The 22,699-nt window shown below is 35.7% G+C and overlaps 1 protein-coding gene across 2 annotated transcripts in view; it reads right to left on the bottom strand.

The window, feature by feature from the left end:
* The window catches only part of SEMA3A (semaphorin 3A), a 237,674-nt gene that overhangs the window by 176,627 nt on the left and 38,348 nt on the right, over positions 1 to 22,699 (bottom strand). The gene's annotated exons all lie outside the window — the stretch shown is intronic.

The following is a 22,699-nucleotide window of genomic DNA, read 5'->3' as shown; positions in this document are numbered from 1 at the left end:
TAAGTGTTGATCATCACCAAAGAGGTTTTCTTTATCTGCTTCAATTGAAATTAGGTTTATATATATATATATATATATATATATATATACCACCACAACCCATCTCTCATGGGATAGAAATGTTGAGGAGTCTCCAGAAATGTGTCCTGAATCAATGATTCAGATTTTTACCGTGCACACACAGAACCTTTTCATCAGCCTCCATAAAATGTAGAATGTACCTTCCAAGGAGAGGAAGCCGAAATGAAGACCCTTCCGCTTCAATGTCCCAGCCCTATCCCAGGACATTAGTCATTTGATAAGTTGCCTGCTTTATTTCTCTTATTGCCTTTTCCATCTTATCAAAAATATTATTTTAATAGAGAATAAAGTTCAAACTCCTTAACTTAGCCTTAAAGGTCAGATCAACACCATCTGCGTTTAGACCCCACCTCAGTACTCTTTCTCATGTCCACAACCCTCCAGGAAAACATGCTCTGTGGTCGTCCACTTATTAGCCTTTCCTGCCATTGTTCCTGACACCTACAACTATGTGCCACCTAGAGAAAATAGTATCACTCTTCCAAGCTAGTTCAAAGGCAATCCCTAAGAATTCTCATAGAATTAATTTATTTGTAATATTTTGCTTGAATTACGCATAATCTGCATCACACTGTCAATTATTACAATCATTCCTATAAATGACTTATCTACCAGAATTAACATTCCCTCACGTAAGGAGATATATAGTTAATAGCTCATCATCCACAACTCACATGGTTTCTTTTCCATATTACCAGGTCATGAATATTAAATTGAATGCTTGCCTGTCTATCTATCTACCTACCTACCTACCTATACATCTTACACACAAAATTAGAAGAATTAATTGTTAATACACTGTTAAAAGATGCTTTTCTAATTTCTTCATGAGAAACAGTACAATACTGGGCTTCTCTTATCTTATTCTCTACCTCTGACAAAAAAAAAAAAAAAAGGAAGGAAGGAAGAATAGAAGGAAGGAGGGAAGGAAGAAATAGATCAAGGGAGCTTCATTCATGCAAGTCATCATCAGAAATAAATGAGAGCTGTGAGTCTCCAGACAGAAAGAACAGAGAATCCACCACACGATATCTGAATGTAAATGCCATTCCTCTCACGAAATGATTGTAAAGGATCAATGCTACAGAGAGTCAATGTAAGACTGATATTTCAGGCACCCTGAGCTGTGTGAGGAGGGAAAGGGCTATTACCAGAGACAGGGGCTGTATCACTGGATATATTCATGCATTGACTGAAAGGTTGTATAAAGAGATCTGTTTATCAAATAGACTAGATAACCTTCACTCTTTTTTCCAATTCTAAACGGTATAATTCTACCCTAATACGAGAGAGACTAAACTATAGGTAGCTAGGCAAACTAAAAAAATTTAAAAAGCCAGCTGAGTCTAAACCAAGAAAATTACATAGAGATATTAATCATTGGGAGGGTCATTTAAGAGACACAAGGATTGATTTTAATTTGAAATGCACAGAAACCATGTAAGAGAGGTCTAAGCATAACGTGGAAGTTGTTATAGGAAGACAACTACTACAGCCATAGAACATGGAGTCACAGTTATAGGTGAAAACACAAGCACCACCTCAGTACGTACAAGGTGTGTAAACTAGCATGAGTTCCTTACACTACCTGGGCCTCGAGTTCTGGAAGATGGGGTTAATAATAAATCTCCCAAGAGTTATTATGAAGGTGAAATTAGATAATTCATAAAAAATTACTGCAATAGTTTGCATAGTTAACACTCAGTTAAAGATTACCTGTTTGTATAAGTAGAGGTTAAATATTAATATGTTTGATCTTCTCGACTACAAGTATGAAATTAGGGTCTAGATGGAGCTGAATGAAAAAAGTACTTTTCTACTTTCTAACCAAGTGTGCTAACTTGTTAACATCAGTAATTTTGTATGGTGAAGGGATAAGTAAGAATAGCACTATGCTCCTTGATTTACATTAATATTAAATGTAATGGTCATATTAAGAACAGTATTCTTTTTTGTTTGCCAACTTCTGTATGCTGAACTTTAAATAGTAAAAATAATGACTTTCTGTATCACAATTTTAAACAATGAAAATATTCATACAATTGAAAAATATGTTACAGGTTGAGTTCAGGGAAAATTATTGGTTCCTAGGTACCGACAACTTAGAGAAAGTCTTTAGTCATTTACATGTGAAATCACTCTAGAAACAAACTACACTTTAAAAAATGTTACTGCTGGATCATTTCATTAAACAAAAAGGCAATTTTTCCTGGAGTACAGGTTAGCAGCTATTCTACATTTGTTTCAAATGTACTTAACTTTGCCTCATCATTCCTTTTGCTGCAATTTCTTTAGATGTTCCTCTGTATCAGGGACTTTACACATTGCTTTGTAACTGAGACAGGAGTCTTTTTGAGACCTTCTTGGCAGTGAGCCAGGGCAAATTCTGGATTGCTTAGATTATCTCACCACTTTTCAGGATGAAAAAACCTAGGTTAAAATCAGAGATTTTTTCTCAAAGTCTAGATTTCACATTTTTAAATATTCTGTTTTCCTTTATGATTTTTAACCTAAATGTATGATTTTATTTTCCTTATATGTAGACATGTTCAGCTGCAATTGATATTAAATAACTTCAACTTGGACTTTACTCCTTTAGAGTCAAAGAATTTTAGGTGTTTCTTTTCAGCTTCTGTTACGTAAATCTTACCATTACACAAATTGGTATTGGAACTAAAATTAATATTCAGTAATATGAGATGTTTAATACTCCACTACTTTCTTACATCTTGCCTATGTTCACATTTAGTCAGACAACAACAAATGTTACTTTAGAAAAACCTAAATTTCTATAGAATCAGCTCGACTTTGGTGAATCCTAGTAGACTAAAGCATACAAAGGTACTAATTCTTTTTGGGTGCAATTCAGTTTTTCCCTTGTTGAGACATTACTTCAACTTCTACATGCTGTGTCAACCATAGAGAAAAGTAAATGTAGGACTGTAATCAAAAGTGCCATTTCAGACAAGCACTCTTAATGAACTATGTATTCTTAAATTTGAAAGATAATTAAGCAAACATTTTGTTTATTCCAGATTCACCAAATGATTTAGTGTTTCTATAATTTGCTTAATGACAAAATGAAAGATAAAGTGGTCACAAGGCCAAGCAAATAGTCTGTGTTCAATAAATGCTACCTATTATCACCATTATTATTATGACAGGCTATAAGACAATGCAGACAGTAAGCATAAGTGTATAGATGTTCTGGAAGGGAAAATCAATTCATATAATTTCAAGCAGCATTGTTTTCAATTATAAATAGATTGCATTCTCTTGTGATGTAATACTAAAAAATCTTATGAATCTTATGACGTTCAAGACACAAATAAAGTCCATTTGATAGATTTTTTAAATCTAATATCATGCAGCAAAAGGAGAAAAGAAATTTTAATCGATCTGTTCTTTAATCAGAATATCCTATCAAATAATCATGGGAGAAGAACTGTGATTCTCTTCTAATGAGTCAATTGTCATTTTCATTATACTTATTTATTTATAAATTTTCAGATTTGCCTTTTCCCCTGGAATTCATCAGGATCTCTAATGTAGCTCTATTTGAATAAAGAAAAAGGAAAAGACATTGTTAGCAGTCACTATCAGTACGTTATTTAAGGTACTGAAAAATTATTTTATAAGTTAATGCTCTTCTTGTATATTTAATATATGAAAAGAAAAAAAGGTGACAAAATTTACATCAAAATCACATATGTAGATTCAGCTCTACATAAGAAAGTTGTATAGTTCCTGTGCTATCTTGATTATCTTTAGGATAAGCACAGATTTATACAGATGATTACATTACAATGATCGAATCAGATTTCAAAAAGGTAATAAAGTGAATACTGCTTTCTAGAATGCAAGACTGCCCAGAACTAGACTTTTTCATAGTTGGATAGAGAACTGCTGTACACTTAACCTCAAATCCAAACAATAGCCATCCTGTTCTCTATATTTCTGACTTCCATGACATTTCTATTTCTCTCCTCCTTCCTTTCTCCCTCTCTTCAATACCCTCCCTTCTCTAAGTTTCATAGCATGAAAGGTAATAGGACCCCACCAGTTGCTGGACTCTAATGAACTACCTGTATTCACTGATGGCTTTAGGCTTATGTCCTTTTTCCATGACTTGAACTTTGTCCTTTTCATAGAACAAAGATGCTATTTAAAGTAGTCAAAGTTTGGGTCTATATGATGCCAAAACATTTTGACTAAATGATGATCACATCTAGATATTTGTAAATATTGCAAAGTTCATCAAGGTCCCAAAATTTTGAGATTCTGTATTTCATCGCTCCCTAGATTATTATTTAAATTTCCAAAAACAAAATAAGGGCTGAAAGGAAAGGTTGCACTATAAAAACAAAACAACAAAACAAGTGCTATTTACTATCATTATCATTTCATACTTAATCAGCAAAAAGTTTAGAAAGGACCAAAAAAACACAAATAAAGAATAATTTTTAGAGATTAATAAAGTTATATTGTGGGAAAATTCACCTTATTTTTCTGACTTTATTTTGTTCATCGAGGACTAGTTTTTTAACCTTATTACACGGAAGTGTAAGAGGACATGAATAAAAACCAGTAGATAGAAGAGAAAATACAAAGGAAATAAGTTTTCAGTGCCAAAAGAACTGCTGAATGATTTATTAGTATATTTATGTAAGGCCCACAACAACAGTTTGAGGTGGAAATTTTCATTTCCATATTTTCTCATGAAGAAATTGACTCAGACAGATATTGGGAATATCCTAGGTCATAAAGCTTGTGAGATGTAGAGTCAAGATTCTAATTCCTGACACCAGAGGCCAGGCTCTGTCCTCCTCTGCACTACCTCTAAGAAGGCAGAATTTTTGAGAATACTAAGAAATGATCATTGAAAAGAAAAAGTAAGAAATATAAGAATATACTTTGGAGAACACTAAGAACTGATTGTTGAGAAGTTTGGTTACCTCTCACTATCACATAATTCACCTTAGTTAAGAGTTTCTTAAATATTTATATTATTTGCTCTGTACTTGGTCTTTTTATACAATAATAACTCTGTGTATAATCTTATCCACAACTATGGCTTTCGTCACTAGCAGTATTTTGACATGTCTCATATGTATGTCTTCAAAGACAGATTTTCCCCCCAAAAGCCAAACAAAGGCTTACTAGTAACCTCTATTTACATACTGCACAAATATCTCAGAGTCTGCAGGAATTGATCAGAACTCACTCCCTTTTTTTTCCATTTACATCATCACCTTTCTGCACATTTTTAAATTGGTTGCAAGTATCACTCATCCAAAGAATTGTACAAACCAGAGCCTCTTCATCATCCAAAGACTCACTCCATCACTTCAGTTTTGTTCAACACTATAATATCTCCTGTAACTTGCTTTTGCTTACATCCTCACTGCCACTGTCATAGTTCAATTCCTTATAATTTCTCCCCTTGATTATTCTAATTATCTTCTAACAGAACTTCCTTTCTAGGTTTATACCAACAAGCCATGTTATGCACTGCCTCCAGAATAATCTTTCTACAAAACAAATATCCCAGGTATGATGTAATTAGTAACTAAAATGTAACGAATCACAAACCTTCCATCCGTAAATACTTTATTACATAAACAAGCTGTAGGAGTCTATATGGCTATAAAATTACTGGAAAATGTCCATAAAAAGCAGAAGTACAGCTAAAGTACAAAAGCAGCAGCAACATCATAACAAACACTTATATGCCAAGTACTGTTCTAATAACACACACATGCTCAATATTTATTGTGTGTGCATTATCCTTCTACTAAAGGAAATCACTGTAGGTAAGCTACAGTGAAAGCAGGAGTAGAAGGTGTGAACACCAGACTACTCCACTGTGTCTTTGATGGAGTTTCACAAGACACACACCAAGCGCCAAAATATGAAAGAATAAATTTTCCTAGAAGAAAATACATTAAAAAATGTGAAGCTTGTTTTCAAGTCAAAACAACAATTGTATACTCCAACAGTGAGAGAGTGAACTCCTCCAGCTCGCTCACTCACTGTCAGGAGATAAAAAGTTGACCAAAATGCAACTGAAAAGCATAGCAAAGAGGAACTGACAAAGAAGAGAGAGGATTGAGTCTTGTTGCCAAAGTTCCAAACTAAGTAATAACAAAATCAAATTTTCATTGAAAGAGATGAAATTGATTGGGAAGATAATAAGAATAAAAGATAGGAAATAAAACCTAAAAATAAACATATCTGCAGACTGAAATGTCACCATCTTCCAGGAAAATCTAATCTTACAGAGGATAAGTTATGGAACTTCCTAAATAAAGAATATATTTGGAATCCATTAATAAAAACTCAGTCACCTATTGAAGTAAAGTTATCAGGTGGGCTTCATCCTTATTGAAAGCAAGATTATTTGCCAGAAAACAAAAAAGGAATTTGTGCAAATACCCAACTGAAAACATATGTGACTCAAAAAGTTTATACCCAGCAAGAAAGAGAGGCAATATCAGACATTGTGAAACTTGCAAGGTTTAAGGATACAGACCACCCATCAATTCAAGAAACTACAGCAATAACAACTTCTTAGTAATATAGTCATTCAAACAAGGAATGGATCAAACTTGAAAGCACAGATATTACATCACTTGCCTCTTTAAAACCTGCCTAGAAATTTCCAACATATCATTTGAGCCCTTTGTATGTTCCACACGTTTTTGGGCTCGTTCACCAGTAGATTGTGCGTATGTATCTATATATAACGATTTATAAATATATATATTTACACACACACACACACATGCATGGGTAGAACTGTTTCCAGTTACCTCAATGGTCTGCTATCTATAGTTACCACAGCTTAGAATGTGGTCTATCTCCCAATGGTTTCCGTGTTCACTTACCGTGTGAACCTACTCAGATTTCAGGATCTAGGTTACGCCTCTCCTGTGAATTCTCCAGCCTTCTAAGGGACAGTATATCATGCCTTCCTTTGTGAAACAGTACCATGTAATAATGTAGGTTAATCACCGCTTTATCTTTTTGGCTCCCTTTCTAGAGTTAAAATATGCTGCTTTTACCTATATTTGTATTCCTAATCCTAGAACCTTTTCCTGGTATATACCTAGTCTTGGCACATAGAAGCAAGTGTCTCAATAAATAGTATTTGAAACACCTTTTAAAAAAAAAAGGCAGCAAAAACTCAGAAAAAGTAAATATAATAACATCTAGGAATAAGTAAATGTTGTGATACGTATTATATGTCAGATTATAGACTAGATTTTCTAATTATATATTACATTCAAATAACCAATAAAATTATGCCATCTAAACCCTAAATTATTTATAATGTGGCTATTTTAAAAAATTCTATGTGCTAAGCACTACTATAGTCATTTTATATATAATAATCATATGAATAAAGTTTTTCAGAGTTTTGTTTAGTAACATTAAACACAGAAATTATTGCAATAACAATAGTTTATTGCTATAGTTTATAGCAATAGTTTAACTGGTCCCCTATCTTCAATTCCTCTCAATTTTAACATATTGTTCAAGGCATTATAAAAAAAATTGACCAGAGCCAATTTCAAAAATGTAATGTTTTTATTTTTAAAAAAAGCACCTACACCCACCACTATCACCTTCGCTCAGTCTCCCTAATAAAAGTCACAGTCCCTAATCTTCCTTTGCTACCTTGTTCTATGCCTATTTCTATAAGTTCCCACAATTCTATCAGAAATGGCCACTTTACTCTTCTCTAAATCTAGCCTCCCCCCTCTTGCTTCTAGTTTATTTTCCATGTTCTCATGCTTCAAGGTACAGTTAGAAGCCATCTCTCCTATGAAAGCCTTGAGAATTAGTAGGTATCACTCCCTCCTCTGATGCCTCACACACTTTGACCATTACACACACGAACGCATTAACTGCATGCCATTTATCTGCATGGGCATTAGACTATGTGTTTAGTTCTTTTAGATATAAAGTTACCACGGTGGCATATGGGTCTAATTATCTGTAGAGGAAATGACTAACTAGATAATTAATTATTGAATTTGAGATCTACTTTAGATTGTAGTCTGATTGCCTCCATTTGCAAAAGAGCATGAGTGACTCTACCATTAACAGATGCAAAGGCCAGGTTTAAATTCAGGTCTCCTAGCTCTCAGTTCAATCCTCTTTCTAAATAAATCTCTAAAAAATTGTGACTTTAATTTTTTCTCCTTATTTTTGCTGCCTGATAGCTAATGGCAGTAAGTTTAGGGCACAGGCATATAATCAAAAAAAAAAGTTGGAAACAATTTACAAAATAACTAATGCATAATGTTAATTTTTACTTCTTGGAAGAATAACAATGAAAGTTTAAATGTCATTATTATATAAATCAACTGTTTCAATGTGGACAAAAATTATTAATACAAACATATATTATAACTGATCACTCATTTCTGTGCAAGACGATTAGTCAGTAAAAATTTAGAATTGAAATGTAGATACTTCTTTTACAATTCAAATCAGTTTAATTTGGTGCTTTAAGTGATGGGCTAGTGATCTAGGATTAAAATTTGTTTCCAGATTCTGTCTTTTGTTTTATTTGTAAGGCTCCTTTACAGGCAGGTTTCCATCATCAATGAGTTCACCAGCAACTGTGCATTAACTGCCTATGAGTGGTAAGCATTGTATCATTAGCAAAGGAAAAAAAAAAGGATGCTTATCTGATTAATATAATTGAAAGTTTGATTTTTCAGGCAGTCTTGGTCATTCCATTTACATGGAATGCTGAAACCACAGCATATGTTTCAGTGTGTTCTTCAAATAACTAGCATTTCTCCACATGACTAAAAGAAAGCAAACTTATTCTGATACTTACACATTGAATATTTCATTTCTCCAGTAACAAAACTGTGTAAAATATACACATACGGAGAATTAGTTATAAACCACTTAGTCACCCATTATGTGTTGCATATGCTCACTATAAGAATTTTTTTTAACTGCTTAAGAATGATTTATTTGAATTGCCTTAATGCTGAGCAAATGATCTTTTATTGAAGAAATAAACTGAGTATTTCATCAGTATTTTTCCATTATTTCCATCCCAAAACACATTTATGGGAGCAAAAAAAGTTTTCCTTAATCACTGACAAAAACTGGTATGTCCAAGTGTGAACTTACTGGAGAACATATGTAATTCAGTGTTTGTGGGTGTCCCTTTGTAACTGAGACAAGAATCTATTTAATTCTTAGAGCTGTGAGGGAGAGAGAAGGTCACAAAGAAGTCCAGGAGATGATGTGAATATTCCCAAGGATAAATCAAGTAACCAAATCCAAGAGGCAGCTGTGTGTGGCTGGGGATACGAATTACCTAAACCCCAGATTTGGCTGACAAAGGTGTTTACTGTATGTTTACTGAATGAATGAATAGATGGATTTCCAATTAGGTGGATAAAATGGATATGTTTATCATGTATAATAGTGCATATGGGTTAGATAACACATTTATCCTGCTGCCCTTACTACTCCTAGTCTCTTCATTCTCTCAACTATATAGTATCTGAGTGCCACAAACAAATGCAATTTAAGTTTGTCAGTTGAAAAATAGAAGTTGTTCACCTGAGATGTTTTTTTAATTGTCATTTCTGGGGGATGTGGGGAGGGAGGGCATTCACTTGGCATGTCCCACCTCTATAACTAGAATGAATACATTTTGATCATGAAGGCTTCAGGCTTACTTATAAAAGGATTTTGTTTGAATCAGATTTCCCTGCAGAGGGGTAGGAAGGAGATGAGAGAGGATGGTGTTGAAAACCAATGAACTCAAAGAGTCTCTAGATGAAACCACACAATGTGTTCTGGGGACATTCTAATCTTAGTGACAATAATATCCTATTTATGATGGAACTCCACAAGTATTTTTCCCCTAATAATGTATTTAATTTTGAAGTGAGCACATTTCAGAACTAATTAAGCAATGGAAGTCAGGTGCCCTAATGAAATTAGTTCATAACAATTCACTGACATTTTATAATTTTTCTACATACACAAATGAAAAGGGGGTAAACAGGATTATTATGTAGATAATTTGGGAAAAATTAAGTTTTCCTATATTCTTCTCTGCCAAAATAATTTTTTTGTAAAGTTATCTGATAGTACTACTTCTAAAATTAATTTTGTATAGAAACAAAATAATTTAAGAATTTTACCTTACACAGAAAATGAGACAAGTTTAAATTATTCTATTCTCTTTTCCAAAAACATTCTACTGTAAATGTATTCCAAGATTGGGTCGTGTTTAGAACTGTTCTGGGATTGAAATTAAATATAATGTGAGCCAGGTTTGGTTTAAGAGCCCAAAGGACAACTAAGCGATTCCCTAGGATGAAGCTAAAAATCCAGCTTGTTTTGTGGAAAATCCTTGCTCTCCCAGGGCCCATTAAATCAAGCACATCTCTGGACTGGACAGGACAGCAGACACTGAAGATTCTCTAGACCAATATAAGACACAGAGACGTTTATCCCCACAAGACAAACATCTAATTCAGAAACAGATTTACTTCTTTTTCAAGAGTAGGCAAAAAAAAAAAAACAGCTTAAGTTCTTTTTAAACTTTCTTCTATACTTCATCAAGAAATGTGGCTGTTTTCCTCTTAAAAAAAAACAAACAGCAAAAGAAAAACCAAAACAAAGCACTAATAACAATGTTAGAATGATAAGTAATAAACCTTCTTTAGAGCGAAACATGACCTCCCTTTAATCCCTGCTGGCCACAATACACACTCAAAATTAGACACTCCCATCAGTCTGAATGCAGAGAATAACAGGGGTAAAATTTGCCTTTAGACCTGCAGGGAGAGAAAGTGTGTGTTAGTGCTATTCGGTCCTAATAAAACCCTCGGAGTAGTTCAATGTGAGCAACTAGAGTCCTTTAACATTATCTAAGGTCACTGATATCTTAATACTTTCATTTTCCTGATACTTGTTTATTTTGCATGTTAATAGTTAACAGATTATCTTTGTAGATCATGTCTTTATAACAATATTGTTATCACTAAACTTTGGATTAAATAATAGAAAGTAATTTTATATACTTAAAATTGGAACATGTTTATTTTTTCAAAGACACATACTTTAACTTTCTATTCAAATTAATCAATTGTTATGAAAAGAGCAACTTATGAACTTCCACCTCACAAAACTTGCTTTAAAAGTTGAGGTTATGTATTTGGCTGTGTCCCTAAGCAGCAATGCATTTTTAACAAGATTTCCAAGATTTTAAAAATTTATTTTCATTTTATATTAATGTTGTAAGGGTGTTATTTAAAACAGGCGTTTGTTTCTTATTAAGTTAAATGCCACTACTGATAAAACTCAAAAAGTGGTAGAAACTAGTATAATTACAAAATTGAGAAAGATTTTCTAATTTTTCCCAATATAACTGTTGCTTTACCATTTCTAAGTACTCAATAAGAAGAAATTACTTCTCCTTAAAAAAATCAAGAAATTAGTTTAAAAGTTCATAGTTGAGTTTGTTTGATGAACATAATGACTTCCACCTCATTTAGTAAATCAGAATCTAAAAAATGCTACACTCAGCCCTCTTGATAGGCTCTGGAGTTTATCAGCCCTGCTTTGACACTTCATTAGCTGTCAAGAACCAGTAAGTGATATTATGAAAGTCTTGATTCAGGTAGCTGAAAATGCTCTTATTGCAAAAGAAGCAATCAACAGACTTTAAGTCAAAAGAGGATCTATCAGGAAAGGCACATCATCCACATCCCGTACAGTTGGTTATCATCCTTGCAGACATCAAAGAAAGAGAGAGCGTTTGAACTATCAGCAGTTGACTTGTAACATTCAGAAAAAGTACACACATTGATTTAATATACATTACAGCAGAATTATCATTGACCTTAGAACTCTTACATTAAACTCATGTGAGGACAAAATGGGGATTAAAAAAATGCCTATTTTCTTCCCAAAAGAAAGACCATAAAAAATAAAAACGCGCATGTTTTAATCTCTGCTTAAATGGATTCTTATACTTGGCCTTATACTGTTTTTGTGGCCCATCTTTTCTTAAATGTATTTTTTGTTAATTAATTAATTCTATCATGAACTTCCTCTTTAAATACTCTAGTTGAGGTTCAAAATAATACTGTAGTGAAATTTAATTTTAATCATAAAGTCTTTTATTTTCTTTCTACCTTCTACTATATTTCTTATGATTAGTAAACAGAAAACTAAACAGGAAAAGCATGTGGGTATAAAATCTTAAGTATCCCAGACAAAAGTTAGAAAATATTTTCTGTGACGTTTACTTGACATTATCTATATATTAAGAACTGTTGATCCTGTCTCTTTGCCTAATGAAAGCAAACATACATGTAGATGAATGAATGAATGAATGATGCTATACAGGTATATTTCTATAAAACAAGTTTCTTCTGATGCTTCATGGAATAAAGGATTCCATGAGAAAACGAGTTTGAGAGAATACTACATATATCATTATATTATACTTCAAATTAAGACATTGAAGACTTTTGGAGGTAAGGAAATTTGCTTAAGGAAACTATTAAACCCAATGTTTACCTACCTTGTATGACACTGAGTCTCTTTTTTCCTTTTAATACAAAAGCATTCTTTTTCAAGGAATATTCAGGGAGATGCTATCATATTAATGGCAGAAATTGATTATTAAAAATATAACATGAATAAATAATGGGATGTTAAAATATTTGGGAAAAAGTTTGGTGGGAATTTTCTTGAAATCATAGACATTATCTACCTAGGCTAAGTATTGTGAAAACTGAGTACAGACCAGTTCCTTTCTTTGTGCACTAGTGTTGTCTTCAATTCCATTAATTACTGGAGGGTAACACTATTGTAATAACAATACCCCATGTTTTCGGTAGATTCCTTAGTATAATTTTAATTTGTAAAAAAATATACATTTCCAAATTTTAAAAAAAGGATCTATTTAAATAGAACACTGAGAAAGGCCATAAAATTAGTGAAACACATACTTAACAAATATTTAATATCAAATTCAGCCAAAACTGATTAATAGCCATTGTCTGAATAAAAAATTTGGATGATTTCCCAGAATTTAAATCATACGTCTAGAATTGAAAAATAAAACAAAGTCACTTTGTTTCAAGAGACCATTTTTTTGTTTTTGCTTCTTGGTTTTAAAATATATCTATACCTGTACATTTCAGCCAACTCATTTTTTTGTAAAATGGTACATTTTGTAAAAACACTGTATGTATTGTAATATATATCAGGCACATATATATATATGTCAATTCTCTGATATACATAATCGGCCTTAGGGCAAGAAAGGCGGCCATATGTCGTGGTGGGGGGGTGGGGAGCCTTCCTGGGGGTGGCTCAGTGGGTGAGTGTAGCTGCTCTCGTGTATTTAGGCCAGCTGGGTCCTCACGGCCATCCACAGGGCTGTAGCCACAGGCCGGCGTGTAGCCATTAGCTGACACCTCTGTCTTGTGATGCTTTTCTGTGTGAGCAGAATCTCAGGTGGGGCCTTGACCAGGCATTTAGATGAGTGATGACAAATTCTGGGCACATATGTAGCCATTCCTCCCTCCTGCACCCACGGCAGACACAGCTAATTGACCACTGCATTCAGGATCCTCCTGCCAGGCAGGCCTTTCTGAAGGATGAGCATCATCCCTGCCAGGCAGGTGGGGAAGTGAGCCTCGTGGGCAGCATGAGCTGATAGCCAGGCCCCCAAGCTAAGAGGACAGTGCCCGCTCTCAAAGGCAGGCAGGGGTCCGGTCAGGCCTAAAACTCACATTTGGGTGGTACTTCCTGCCCAGCTCCTGCTCTCGGCCCCTTCAGACACAGACCAAATTCTGGGACCCGTAATCATAACTATGCGGGTGCTAGCTGGCTTCCCTGAAATGCCCTTTAAATAGAGCGTTGCTCCTGGCACGAGAAGGATCTGCTGTACAAAACCTCCAGTGAGGCTTGCGCAGGGCGAAGCTTCCAAATCCCTAAGCACTTTGTCAGCACCTACTGTATGCCCAACCTGGCATCTCCACAGCCGGGCCCCAGGGCAACCTACCCGTTTGTTTCCCTTCCGCGCGTCCTGTGCAGTGGCTTTGCCAGTCCTGTGAGTCAGGGTTCTCCACCAGGCCAGGCCCCGGAGCCATGGGTACAGCATGATGGCGCATGGGGCCCCACCTGGGTCCAGCTGCGGAGGCTGAATTATCTACCAGTAAGTGGCCTGGGGCTCTCTGACGGCGTCCTATTGTCCCCAGAAAGAGACCCACGCCAGTACAGAGACTAACCTACTTTCTTTTCTCCACACCACAATCCGTCAGCCCATGCCCACAGCTGTGCCAGTTTAACAGAAACGAAGGCAGACGCCACAGAAGCAAAACCGCTGAATCTGCCGCAGCCAGACAGGGCCAAGATGGCGACAGTCAACCACCCTGAACCGGTTCCAGTCTGACCACGAGGGCCGCGCCTGCGCAGACAAGACCCAAAGGATTGGAAAGTTTCCTTTGCTTCCTTACCACCCTGAGACCTCCGTTCAAATGGGGACCTGCACTTTGCTAGGCACAATTAGTGCCTGCCATGTGCAAAGGACTGCACATGCTCCAGCTATTTCTGTAAGTCTCCACCCCTTTCCGCAATTCTGATGGCACACCCTCCCCTTAAAAGTTTCCCGCCTCCATCCCCTTCGAGGAAGGGGTCTTTCTCCCTTCCCATACCTTGATCAACAAATAAAATTTCTGTTCTGCCGAACCTGGTCTCCTTCAATTGGCGTGAGCGGCACCAGGCAAGGAAAGGAACCAGCTGGCGTCCACCCAATCCCAGGGGGTTGGTGTACGGTCAGCCACTCAAGATGACTGTTCTCTTGCTCTTTGTACATCCACTCTGGACCAGTCCCTGCTTCATCTGCACCCTACTCACACGAACGTGCCTGCCCCATGCCCTTTAGGCCAGAATAGCTCCACCTGCTAGTTTATTAAAGGGAAACATCTGCGCTTGTGATGCTCGTTAACCTGAGGGGCTGTGAGGGGCGTGTCCCAGCTCCTGGTTTCCCTGGTAACTGATGAGCCAACCTGATGTCAATTCCCTCTGTAAATGGTAGCCTCCTCCCCCGGTAGAGAAGACTGTAGACATGTCCTGCCTGCCCTCTGCTGTAAATGGTGGAGTGTCCCTCCAGAACTTCTTTGGCTTAAGATTCCCCTGTCCAATAAATTGATGTCTCTGTCACTGTCTCTGGGTTTCTTCTTCGGTCTGAAGGCGGGGCAACTACAGGCTTGCAGGCCTGTGGGGTGCGGCCCAGCAGTCGGTAACTATCTTCAGTATAGGAAACACAACTTAAAAGGATCTGAAACTGGGGGGGAGGAGTAATGTTTTTGTTTTTAAACATTATTTTTTATTAAAATGATAATATATCCCTGTAAAAATATTAAAACAATAAGAATGGTATTTAAAAAAGGAGGGGTAGGGTGAGCGTGGGTGGGGTGTGCTGAGATCCAGAGAATGGTGGAATCAAGCCCAACTCCCCTACTCCCATAGTTGGGAAGACACTTCTCAGTGGAAGTCAAATATGGTCTTGGGGGATCTCTGAAGTTCTACAGAGCTGGCAGGAAAAAAACCTACACTTTTTTAAAACTAAGTGGACATAATAATAGAAAATGTTTATTCACCTAATAAGAGGGATTCAAAATACTCAAAGCAAAAATTGACAGAACTACACAAAGAAATATTTTTATATTCAGAGATATCAACAATCCTTTTCAAATAATTGATAGAATATTTATATATATATATATATATATATCAGCAACGATACAGAAAACTTAAATGACATTGTCAACCACTTTGACCTAGTCGACATTTGTAGAACCCTCCACCAAACAAGAATACAATATACATTCATTTCAAGTAAACATGAAACACAAGATAGCCCCCATCCTGGGCCATAAATCATGTCTCAATAAATGTAAATAATTCAAGTCATAAAGTATATACTCTGACTGAAATGTATTTTTTTCTCTTATTGATTTATTTCAAGGAAAATTATACTTTCGTGCTGAAGCAGCAAATCTGAAAGGCTTGAGTCCAAACATCCACCTCTCTTGGAGAGTTGTGGAATTCTTAAAATGACAGTAGCTAGTTTAATTCCACTTGTGTGTAAGACATTACATTTTACTAAAGCAGCTGTTTTTCATGGAATATGTCCAGGTTTTCTCCTCAGGATATAAACCAGTGACCTCATACTTCCAACTCAAGACCTATCTATCAACACGCTTTCCCATGCAACATTTTCCTTATGCAGGATTCTTCCTATGGTTGGATCAGCATATCCAAGGCTACAAAAAATAGTGTCTCTCTTAATTAGACTCAAATGTTCTCAATTCCCATTCGATTTTCATAGCTTTTTTTTTTTTTAAGTTACTCCAAAGTTTCTGGGAGAATCTGAATATATTTTAGCTTTCATCAACTCTATGCCTTCCCAGTCCAGAGCTTCTACATTTTACGAAGTTGATGTACTTTGGGCAGGTGTGCCTTGTTCTTCCCAAACAACTTGACAAAAACACTGGACCTCAAGTAGGCCATCTTTTTCACTTTGGGAATTTCTCTAAGGTAGGGGATTACAGATTGTGTCAACTTGTATCAAATACTGCCTTGAGGGGTTACCAAATACAGTCTTCTTGGCTTCATTATTGTTTTGTCTTTACACGCATTAGGTTATTTTAATTATGTAGGGGAGAATGAGGAAAGTCAAAATCAAAATGTTTTAAATATATTTCTACTCTAACTTATCCAGTAAAACAGCTTTTAAAGCATATATTCTATTTGCTGATGAGTTACATTAATAACATTGTTCTTATATTTAAGCAACATAATATATTATTTTCAAATATATCTAGATTAACTGTAGAGTTAAGGAAGATTCAGAAAGCTTAGGTTTTGTTCTGAATACTATATTTAATGCTACAGCTGATTTATGATGGAACTTACGCCTTGCCAAAATTTGTTCTATGTCTTTCTTTGTCCCTGTTAGACCACATTAAAATACCTGCCCCTAAATATTTCTCAGGCAAACTTAAGAAAAATAATGATGTAATGTCTGAATATCTTTAAGCCCTTTGCTTTCTGAAGACATTACGATTCCAAATTTTTTAAGATTTTTATACAATTTTCCCGGGTGGAATTTTGTAAATTATAACTAAAACTTTTTATTGTGTTTTTTCTTCTCATTTTTTGGTATCATCCTCTGGAATCAAAGGTTACCAATACTTACATGATGCACCAGGAAGAAAAAAGAAATGATGAGGTTTATACTCTCTGACTTCCTAGAGTGATGAAAATATGCCATTTTTGCTCATGCTAGGACAACTACTTAGTTATTTGGATTTAGTTCCTACTTAAAGTCTCCACCTGTGAGCCTTACAGCAGAAAACCAGTTTTTCCAAAACTTTCCTCATGACAGGTAATCATAAACCCCTGAAAATGTGACACAATAAAATGCTATTGGGAGAACTATAACAGCATTCATTCTTGGTCATTCTGTGACTTGAAAGTACCTTCAAAATAATCTGTTAGAAAAAAAGATTCAGGTTAATGTTGCATAATTGAGTGAGCCACAGAAAAAGATAGTTTTATCACTTCACTTAGTATTTATTGCCTGGATTGTCTGTGAAGGAATTATTTGTAAAATACACATTCCATTTCTATGTATGTGGCATGTTTCTGTGGGAAAGTCCGTATGTATATACGTCTGTATACAGTGAAGATACACATGTCAAAAAGACATGAAATGTATGTGGGAATATTATGTTTTTCACCAGCTGTGTATTCTATCCATAGGATTTTTCCCCATATATTTATTTGAATGGAAGTCCTAGTCCCCCGTCCTGACTCATAAAATGTTAATCCTTGAAGAATGTCTCTATTTCTTTTGTTAAAGGAACTCTGTATAACATTATCAAGCCCAAATCTTTACTGTAACTAAACTTTCCACGAAACGGTGGATAGGCAGACTTGAAATGTCTATTATGCATGCCAGCACTGATTTAAAATACTTGTATGGAATGCTTTGTTTTTTCTTTAAATTTCTGACAAATTAGCAATCAGCAGTGTAATTTTCAAGATTAGTACATTTTGAGCAAGTGACTGAATGCTCTATCGATTGCAACACTACCTGGAACATATGAATGGACAAAAATGTACTCTTTTGAATGGTATTAGAAGGGATGCTGATCATTAACATTCCTTTGAGTATTAAAATCTTCTATTTTGCCTTCACACTGGTACCTCTAATTCTCCAAAATCCTTATAACATTATTTTACAATATATATGTTTATGTGCAAAAATGCAGGTATAACTATTAGCTATCAGTTGTTTTCCAAATATCTACATCTGTTGAAATAACATACTTCATTATTAAAAGACGACTAACATCTGTAGGGATCTCAAAAGTCTTGTGTTTAGGGCCTGTTGAATGCTATTTAAGATTCACATAAAAGGTTTCATTGATAACCACACACTGACTAATATCTAACAAGGTTAAGGGGATTGTGGAGTGCAGATGTGCTAGGAAAAAGTTAAAAGGTGGGTTTTGAATGCTTACCTACTTTAATGAAGTGTGTGTGTGTGTGTGTGTGAAAATAGCACTAGCAGTCCTTTCTAAGGATCTAGGGCTTCTAGCTAGTTCCAGCAATTTTAATATTGTGACTAAGATATCTTTGAGATTTTAACTACTAGGGAAATTGATAGAAACTGACAGAATAAAAATACCTAGAAACAAATGACAATGAAAACACAACGGCCCAAAACCTATGGGCCACAGCAGAAGCAGTTCTAAGAGGGAAGTTTATAGCAATGCAGTCCTACCTTAAGAAACAAGAAACATCTCAAATAAACAACCTAACCTTACACCTAAAGCAATTAGAGAAAGAAGAACAAAAAAACCCCAAAGTTAGCAGAAGGAAAGAAATCATAAAGATCAGATCAGAAATAAATGAAAAAGAAATGAAGGAAACGATAGCAAAGATCAATCAAACTAAAAGCTGGTTCTTTGAGAAGATAAACAAAATTGATAAACCATTAGCCAGACTCATCAAGAAAAAAAGGGAGAAGACTCAAATCAATAGAATTAGAAATGAAAAAGGAGAAGTAACAACTGACACTGCAGAAATACAAAGGATCATGAGAGATTACTGCAAGCAACTCTATGCCAATAAAATGGATAACCTGGAAGAAATGGACAAATTCTTAGAAATGCACAACGTTCCGAGACTGAACCAGGAAGAAATAGAAAATATGAACAGACCAATCACAAGCACTGAAATTGAAACTGTGATTAAAAATCTTCCACCAAACAAAAGCCCAGGACCAGATGACTTCAGAGGTGCATTCTATCAAACATTTAGAGAAGAGCTAACACCGATCCTTCTCAAACTCTTCCAAAATATAGCAGAGGGAGGAACACTCCCAAACTCACCCTCCAAGGCCACCATCACTCTGATACCAAAACCAGACAAAGATGTCACAAAGAAAGAAAACTACAGGCCAATATCACTGATGAACATAGATGCAAAAATCCTCAACAAAATACTAGCAAACAGAATCCAGTAGCACATTAAAAGGATCATACACTATGATCAAGTGGGGTTTATCTCAGGAATGCAAGGGTTCTTCAATGTATGCAAATCAATCAACGTGATACACCATATTAACAAACTGAAGGAGAAAAACCATATGATCATCTCAATAGATGCGGAGAAAACTTCTGACAAAATTCAATACCCATTTATGATAAAAACCTTCCAGAAAGTAGGCATACAGGGAACTTTCCTCAAGATAATATAGCCCATATATGACAAACCCACAGCCAACATTGTCCTCAATGGTGAAAAACTGAAACCATTTTCACTAACATCAGGAACAAGACAAGCTTGCCCACCCTCACCACTATTATTCAACAGAGCTTTGGAAGTATTCCCCACAGCAAGCAGAGAAGAAAAAGAAATAAAAGGAAACCAAATTGGAAAAGAAGAAGTAAAGCTATCACTGTTTGCAGATGACATGATACTATACACAGAGAATCCTAAAGATGCTACCAGAAAACTACTAGCGCTAATCAATGAATTTGGTAAAGTAGCAGAATACAAAATTAATGCACAGAAATCTCTTGCATTCCTATACACTAATGATGAAAAATCTGAAAGTGAAATTAAGAAAACACTCTCATTTACCATGGCAACAAAAAGAATAAAATATCTAGGAATAAACCTACCTAAGGAGACAAAAGGCCTGTATGCAGAAAATTATAAGACACTGATGAAAGAAATTAAAGATGATACAAATAGATGGAGAGATATACCATGTTCTTGGATTGGAAGAATCAACATTGTGAAAATGACTCTACTACCCAAAGCAATCTACAGATTCAATGCAATCCCTATCAAACTACCACTGGCACTTTCCACAGAACTAGAACAAAAATTTTCACAATTTGTGTGGAAACACAAAAGACCCCGAATAGCCAAAGCAATCCTGAGAACGAAAAACGGAGCTGGAGGAATCAGGCTCCCTTACTTCAAACTAGACTACAAAGCTATAGTAATCAAGACAGTATGGTACTGGCACAAAAACAGAAATATAGATCAATGGAACAGGATAGAAAGCCCAGAGATAAACCCACGCACATATGGTCACCTTATCTTTGATAAAGGAGGCAAGAATATACAGCGGAGAAAAGACAGCCTCTTCAATAAGCGGTGCTGGGAAAACTGGACAGCTACATGTAAAAGAATGAAATTAGAACACTCCCGAACACCATACACAAAAATAAACTCAAAATGGATTAAAGACCTAAATGTAAGGCCAGACACCATCAAACTCTTAGAGGAAAACATAGGCAAAACACTCTATGACATAAATCACAGCAAGATCCTTTTTGACCCACCTCCTAGAGAAATGGAAATAAAAACAAAAATAAACAAATGGGACCTAATGAAACTTAAAAGCTTTTGCACAGCAAAGGAAACCATAAACAAGATGAAAAGACCACCCTCAGAATGGGAGAAAATATTTGCAAATGAAGCAACTGACAAAGGATTAATCTCCAAAACATACAAGCAACTCATGCAGCTCAATATCAAAAAAACAAACAACCCAATCCAAAAATGGGCAGAAGACCTAAATAGACATTTCTCTAAAGAAGATATACAGATTGTCAACAAACACATGAAAGAATACTCAACATCATTAATCATTAGAGAAATGCAAATCAAAGCTACAATGAGATATCATCTCACACCGGTCAGAATGGCCATCATCAAAAATTCTACAAACAATAAATGCTGGAGAGGGTGTGGAGAAAAGGGAACGCTCTTGCACTGTTGGTGTGAATGTAAATTGATACAGCCACTATGGAGAACAGTATGGAGGTTCCTTAAAAAACTACAAATAGAACTACCATATAACCCAGCAATCCCACTACTGGGCATATACCCTGAAAAAACCATAATTCAGAAAGAGTCATGTACCACAATATTCATTACAGCACTATTTACAATAGCCAGGACATGGAAGCAACCTAAGTGTCCATCAACAGATGAATGGATAAAGAAGATGTGGCACATATATACAATGGAATATTACTCAGCCATAAAAAGAAACAAAATTGAGTTATTCGTAGTGAGGTGGATGGACCTAAAATCTGTCATACAGAGTGAAGTAAGCCAGAAAGAGAAAAACAAATACCGTATTCTAACACATATAAATGGAATCCAGAAAAACCAAAAACCAAAAAAATGGTCAGAAGAACCTAGGGGCAAGATGGGAATAAAGATGCAGACCTAGTAGAGAATGGACTTGAGGATATGGGGAGCGGGCAGGGTAAGCTGGGACAAAGTGAGAGAGTGGCATGGACATATATACACTACCAAATGTAAAATAGATAGCTAATGGGAAGCAGCCGCATAGCATAGGGAGATCAGCTCAGTGCTTTGTGACTACCTAGAGGGGTGGGATAGGCAGGGTGGGAGGGAGGGAGACGCAAGAGGGAAGAGATATGGGGACATATGTATATGTATAACTGATTCACTTTGTTATAAAGCAGAAACTAACAAACCATTGTAAAGCAATTATACTCCAATAAAGATGTTTAAAAAATGAAATAAAATTAAGATGGCTTCACTCAAAAAAACAAAGAAATTCACAGAATATTATGAAACACAGTTTTTCTCGATTTGCTATCCAAATCGAGAAAGTCACAGTCAATTCTTCCCTTAAATACATCTCAAACAACCACACACCTTTCAACGGCCACCACTACCAACCTAGTTGAAGTACTCTTCTCTCTTACCTCGATTAATACAACAGAATTCCAAATAAGTTTGACTCCACTCTTCAATGCATTGATCACAGAATAATCAATGGAGGATCCTCTTAAAATTTGGACCATATCATGCAACTCCTTTGCTCAAGTCCCTGCCATGTTAGGCCCAATATCTTATTAACTCCTCCCTCCCTTGTCACACTTAGAACTATAGTGCTCTTTTGTCTGAGGTCTTTAGCAGATGTTATAACTTTGGTCTGGAATATTCTAATCCCTCCTTCCCCTTCTACCTGGCTAAC

The sequence above is a fragment of the Delphinapterus leucas genome, chromosome 9 (genome assembly GCF_059928025.1).
Source record: "Delphinapterus leucas isolate spDelLeu-1000000601 "Yukka" chromosome 9, BTC_Dleu_Yukka2, whole genome shotgun sequence".
NCBI classification, from domain to species: domain Eukaryota; kingdom Metazoa; phylum Chordata; class Mammalia; order Artiodactyla; family Monodontidae; genus Delphinapterus; species Delphinapterus leucas.
Note: the sequence above shows the minus strand (reverse complement) of the source record. Positions and strands in the feature narration are given on the sequence as shown.